We start from the raw sequence: 6000 nt of genomic DNA on the forward strand, positions 1-6000 counted from the left end.
TAAAAAGGTGAAAGAAGACATGTTAAAATGCCACCAAGGCAAAATGGTAGCACTATGGATAGTTGTTCACTATGTACAATCCTTTGTACAGATACCCCACATAGTATAATAATCCAAGCATAGCATTAAAAGTATGAATAATAAGCTTCACAGGTAGAAACGAAAGGTAGTTGATCAGCCCTGACCCAAAGAACATAGCAGTATCATGAACTCAGGGATCAGATTTGCTGGAATGTTCAGGAATGTGACAAGTGGAACAGAACTTTAGACTTTAACTCAGTTGTTGATGTTAGGTGATGAAATCCATTTCTAAGGATTAGTGGTAGTTTCCAGTGGAAATGAGAGACTTTTGCTCAAAGGATGCAGAGGAGTTGGGAAAGACAAAGGGAGAAGTCCCCACACCTGGGTTTGGGCAGCATTGCAGGGATGAGATGGCTTTGCTCAGGAAGGAAAATATAAAGTAGTGGAAATTCTCAAAAATATGACAGGAAATTTTGGGCATCCTTTACATATTTAAGATTGCTTTGTTAATTCTCTGAAAATTAACAAAGTCTATCAATAATCTTGATTGTTCTTGGAAATACCATATGTAATAAATAGAATTTTAAATTATAAACTTATTTATTGAATGCACTGTTATTAAATATTTCATATAGGTAGACAAGCTATATTGATGTCAAATGTCCTGTTCTTGTGAGATTAAGAAAAATACTCTGTCTCATTGATTCTAAGATGCATATTTTTTAATACATTAATGTCTCTGAAATCGGGGCATACTCTCTACAGTATGTCAGAATTCCAAAGAATAATGACATGTGATATAATTAAAATTACCTCAGAGTCAATGAATTATGATCAGGGAACGTAAACTCATTAACATGTAGACCAGAAACCCATTCTATTTCTGGACTTAGTGTCTATCCTCCACATTGCCAATATATACCCAAAATATTCATTTACAGACAAATGACTACCAAAAGCACTGAAGAACCATCAAAATGTATTTAATAAATTTTTTGCTGTGTGAAAATTGGTCTGAGTCCTATTTTAGATGATTATGATCAAGTTTCTGTTGCTTGATTATGAGTTCATATACTTTGGACTCAGGAATTCTTCATAATTTAAGATAAGTTTCTCTACCTTACTGCTTTGTCTTTATTGAGGAGGTCACAACCTATCCACTAACATCAAGATTAAAAGTCAACAAGAGGAAACCCAGAAACAGAGAAGGTATTGAATCTCCTCTGTTGTGAAAACGGGAGTCCTCTGGAGGGGTTAAATTGGGGACACTCCTTCCATGGTGAACTGTAATAGTCAGCTAACTGGGATGCTTCCTCACAAAAATCTTCTTAATAGGTTTTGGAGAGTTAGAAAAATATTTTTTAAAATGAACTATTACATTATCTTAAGAATTTTTATCATACAAAATTCAACTTGACTTCCCCAAAGTTTCTCAATTTGTCCAAAAGTTCTTCTAGGAAAAAAAAAGTATTTTCTAAACTGAGTCTTTGTTGTTTGGCTTCGTACTCTCCTTTTGAGGAGAAACCGGGACTTGTGCCGCTTTGAAACTCTCGCCCTCTGTAGAAGCCCATTGTCTTAGAGAGCATGAAGGAGCTTTCCAGGCAACTAAATCTGACAAATGAATTCCATGCCAATGAACACTGAACGGCTATTGGCGGAATACTATGAGGTGCCACAGCAACTGGGGAGACATTTAGAGATAGATAGAAAGTCTTCCCTCTGTCTCCTCACCCCACCACACCTGAGTGATTGCTTATTTGATCAGGAAGCTGCTCTTTCCCAATTGCTTGTCACAAGTAAGTACAATTTTAAGGAACAAAAGAGAAGATTTTTAAAAATTGAAGAGGTCATTTTAAAGATGCAAGATTCTCTAAATGCCTCCTTGATAGAATTATAAAGGATCGGGGAAAGCACTTACAAAGTAGTTTTTCAATAACAGATGCAGACACTTTGGAAAAGATGGTGGCAAAAGTTCAGGTGCCCCAAAATCTCCCTTTTCAAAACTAAGATACGAACCCCCCAAAAAGTAAGAATGACAAAGATCAATACTGAAAATAAGGAACAGTCTCAATCTTGGGATGCAAAGGACACAAGACAGATGGAATTTTTTAAAGGGAGTACATAAATATGGAAGATAAACAATGAAAATTATCATGTGTTTAAAGAAAAGCTCAAAACTAATTTTTTTAAAAAGAAAATACTCAAAGATATATCAATAAACTGTCTTCTGGAATGAAGAGAGCTTCTGCAACTTAAGAAAATGTATTTGAAAATTAACAGCAACAAATCGACACCAAAAAGAAAAGGAAAAACATCTATAAACCATTGAGGCAGGACTAAGAGATCTTTTTCAGTGGGAAGACTAAAGAGACTGGCTTTCTTTAGGACCATTAGCCAGAAAATAGTCGTCACCATGATGACATTTTTTCCAGTTATTTCCTGTTGTTGTCACACTTCCTCCTACCACAGGGCCTTTTCATATGCAGTTCCCTTTGTCTGGCATGCTCTTTCTTCTGTCAGTTAACTCAGGGAAGCTTGCCCTGACCTCATTAGAGTTTCCTAAGCTTAGAGTTCTTCAGCTGAGACACAAGCCCACTGCACGTGTAGCACCAACCATGGAACGTGGGCAAGGGAAGCTCATGGGAACAGGAAGCTTAGATGACCTACTGGGCCTCTGACTTAGGAGCTATTTGCAGCAGGCTAATTTGCTTGCTTTCAAAGAGGGTAAGATCTCAGACCTCAGAATTCTTTATATAGATTCACTAAGAAGTAGAAGGACTCAGATGAACAAAATAATATTTTTAAAAGTCTTTTTATGCCCTTAAATAAGATGTGAATAAATAAAAAGATTATTCTATCATTGGACAGATGGATATTTTTTAAAATATAACTTTCAGGACTGGCGTTGTGGTTCAAGCCTGTAATCCCAGCACTTTGAGAGGCCAAGGTCAGAGGATGGCCTGAGCCCACGAGTTCAGGAACAGCCTGGGCAACTTGGGGAGACCTCATCTCTACAATAAATCAAAAAATTAGCCAGGTGCAGTAGTGAACGCCTGTAGTTCTGGCTTGGAAGGATTGCCTGAGCCCAGCAGGTTGATGCTGGAGTGGCTATGAGCATGCCACTGCACTTCAGCCTGGGTGACAGAGTGAGACTCCAACTTGGAAAAAAAAAAAATGTATATGTGTGTGTGTGTGTGTGTGTGTGTGTGTGTGTGTGTGTGTGCGCGTGTGTGTGTATAATATAATTTTCACCTAAACTATTCCATAAATTAAATGCAATCACATTAAGAATTCAAATTGACTTTAGGAAAAGAAGACAAAATAAAGGCCAGCAAGGGACACTTGCCCTGCTGGTTACTAAAACATATTCTAGAACTTCAACAGTGGCAACACTATGGAGCAGGAGTAGCAATTGACACAATGGAAAAGTGAGTTCAGAAATTCAACATATATATGGTTTTGGTTTTGGTTTTATTTTTTTTGAGTCAGAGTCTCACTCTGTTGCCCAGGCTGCATTGCAGTGGCATGATCGCCTCAACCTGCTGGGATCCTGCCACCTCAGCCTTCCAATTAGCTGGAACTACAGGCACATACCACTACTCCTGGCTAATATTTTTTATTTACTGTAGAGATGAGATCTCACCAAGTTGCCCAGTCAGGTCTCGAACCTCTGGGCTCAGGCAATCCTCTCATCTCTGCCTCCCAAAGTGATGAGATTACAGGCGTAAGTCATTATGCCCCGCTAAATATATCTTATATTTCCACTTTCACAAAAAATTTAGGAGCATTTTACATCAAGATGGGAAAGCTCAATAAATGATTTATGAACAACTGGCATTTAGAAATAACATTTTAGCTATATTTCAGCAAAAAAAATCTAGAAATACCTAAGACCTAAATATACATTAAAGTAACATCAAAAAGTACTGAAGACAATGTAAGTCAGCATCTTTATACCCTTGGCCTGGGAATGGATTTTCTAAGTACTGAATAGTTAGAAAACTCAGGAAGCAGAATTAGCAAGATTGATACATATAAAACTCAAACACTTTCATAAAGTAAAATTATAAAAAAGATTGAAAATAAAGTTAAATAAATTAATTACTACATATGGGACCAATAAAAGGTTAATATAATTGATCCAAATTATTAAAATAATTTTAACCCACTCTACACACCACAGAAAAACAAAGGCCAGGTGAGGTGGCTCGTGCCCGTAATCCCAGCACTGTGGGAGGTGGAGGCGAGAGAATTGCCTGAGCCCAGGAGTTCGAGACCAGCCTGGGCAATGTGGCAAGACTTTGTCTCTACAGGAAATCAAAAAGTTAGCCAAGGATGGCGGCTCGTACCTGCGCAAGTCCCAGCTACTTGGAAGGCTGAGGCGGAAGGATTGCCTGAGCCCAGTCAGTCGCGTCCGCAGTTGTCATGATTGTGCAACTACACTCCAGACTAGACAACAGAGTGAGATTCTGGCTTAAAAAAAAGAAAGAGAAAAAGAAAAGAAAAACGAGTAAAGGATACAAAAAGGCAATTCATCAAGAAGGAAAAAAGCAAGGAGGGAGGGAATATGGATGGAAAAAAGGAAGGAAAGGGGAGGAAGGATACATGGAAGTCAATTATCATAAGAAAAGATTCTATATTTTACTGCCAACCTGCCCTCCCCAAAAAATTGTGTTATCATTTGTTAATTATCGATTGATAAATGTGAGAAACCCTGATAATGCTGCATGTTGGTGAGGGTGTGATGAAATGGGCATTCCCATTTAGTGTTGGCAGAGGTACAAATTGGCTAACCTTTGTGGAAAACAATTTGAAAACCACTTAAAAAAACTTACACATGCATACTCCCTAATCCAGCTATCTCACCCCTAAGGATTTAGCCTTTAAAAAAAAAAAAAATTGGCAAGGGCACAAAGATATATGGCCAAGGATATTCTTTGCAGCATTATTTATAATAGTGAAATACTGAAACCAATAAAAATGTCCCTCAAAATAGCCTTAGTTTAATATTTTATTTCACGTTCATAAGATGGGACGACTTGCAATTTTAAATGCCTGTATGTACATAATACATAATGCATATATATACACATATATGAAGATTGCAAAATAGCATATATGGTATGATTCTTTCTATATATTTTTGTGCATATAGAGAAAAAAATGTGCATGTGTTTAGGCAGAGAAAAAGGTCTCGAAAAGATAATCAGGAAAAGGCTAATGGTGGTTGTATCTGGGCAGAAGGATACTGGAAGATGTTTTTTCTTTCTTTGTATCATTTTGCACTGTGAATTTTTAAAACTAGAGGTAGAAAAAATAGTATAAAAAGAAAAATAAACAATGAGTGAATGATTCTTACTCTCTGGAAGTTTCCACTAGAAATTCTGCCTCTTTAAATGCCTTTTTGCTTTCTTGTTTTCTAATGGTTTCTGTTCCTGGACCATAGAACTTCACTAGCCACTATGTTAACATCGCAAACAAAAATAACAAAGGCAAAGGGTCTTTATTGGCAAAAATATTGGAGCTAAGAAGAATGTCTCTAAACAGATGAAGGACAGGGGTGTTTCGTTGGACCCCTGAAAGAACTAGCCTGCTCGACACCAGCTCCCTCGAAGTAGCAGCTGGGTGATTGTCTTTTTCCAAAGATGTTTCCCATCTCCGAACACCTTCAAAGAACTTGAATGCTGTCCAAAGATGCCCTATCCATAAATACATAATTTAATACAATCAAATATATAAATCACTTGAAAACTCCCAAAATTCCGGAGGCATATATGCTACCTCTGAATTTTTCTACTTTCAATTACAGACTGCTTCTGCTCAGGTCAGATCTGGAAGCCACCTTGTAGTAAAGACTTTTCTTTTTTTTTTTTGAGTTGGAGTCTCACTGTCACCCAGACCGGAGTGCAGTGGCCGCTTCCGGCCACCGCAGCCTCGACCTGCTGGGCTCTGGCGATCCTTCCGCCTCAGCCTTCCAAG

At 37.8% G+C, this 6000-nt stretch overlaps 1 protein-coding gene across 1 annotated transcript in view; it reads right to left on the minus strand.

Annotated features, from left to right (window-relative positions):
• SCML4 (sex comb on midleg like 4 (Drosophila)) overlaps window positions 1–6000 on the minus strand; it is a 124334-nt gene that overhangs the window by 69801 nt on the left and 48533 nt on the right. The window lies entirely within an intron of this gene.

This window comes from Carlito syrichta, unplaced genomic scaffold (assembly GCF_000164805.1).
Source record: "Carlito syrichta isolate Samal-C Ts95f unplaced genomic scaffold, Tarsius_syrichta-2.0.1 Scaffold315818, whole genome shotgun sequence".
NCBI classification, from domain to species: domain Eukaryota; kingdom Metazoa; phylum Chordata; class Mammalia; order Primates; family Tarsiidae; genus Carlito; species Carlito syrichta.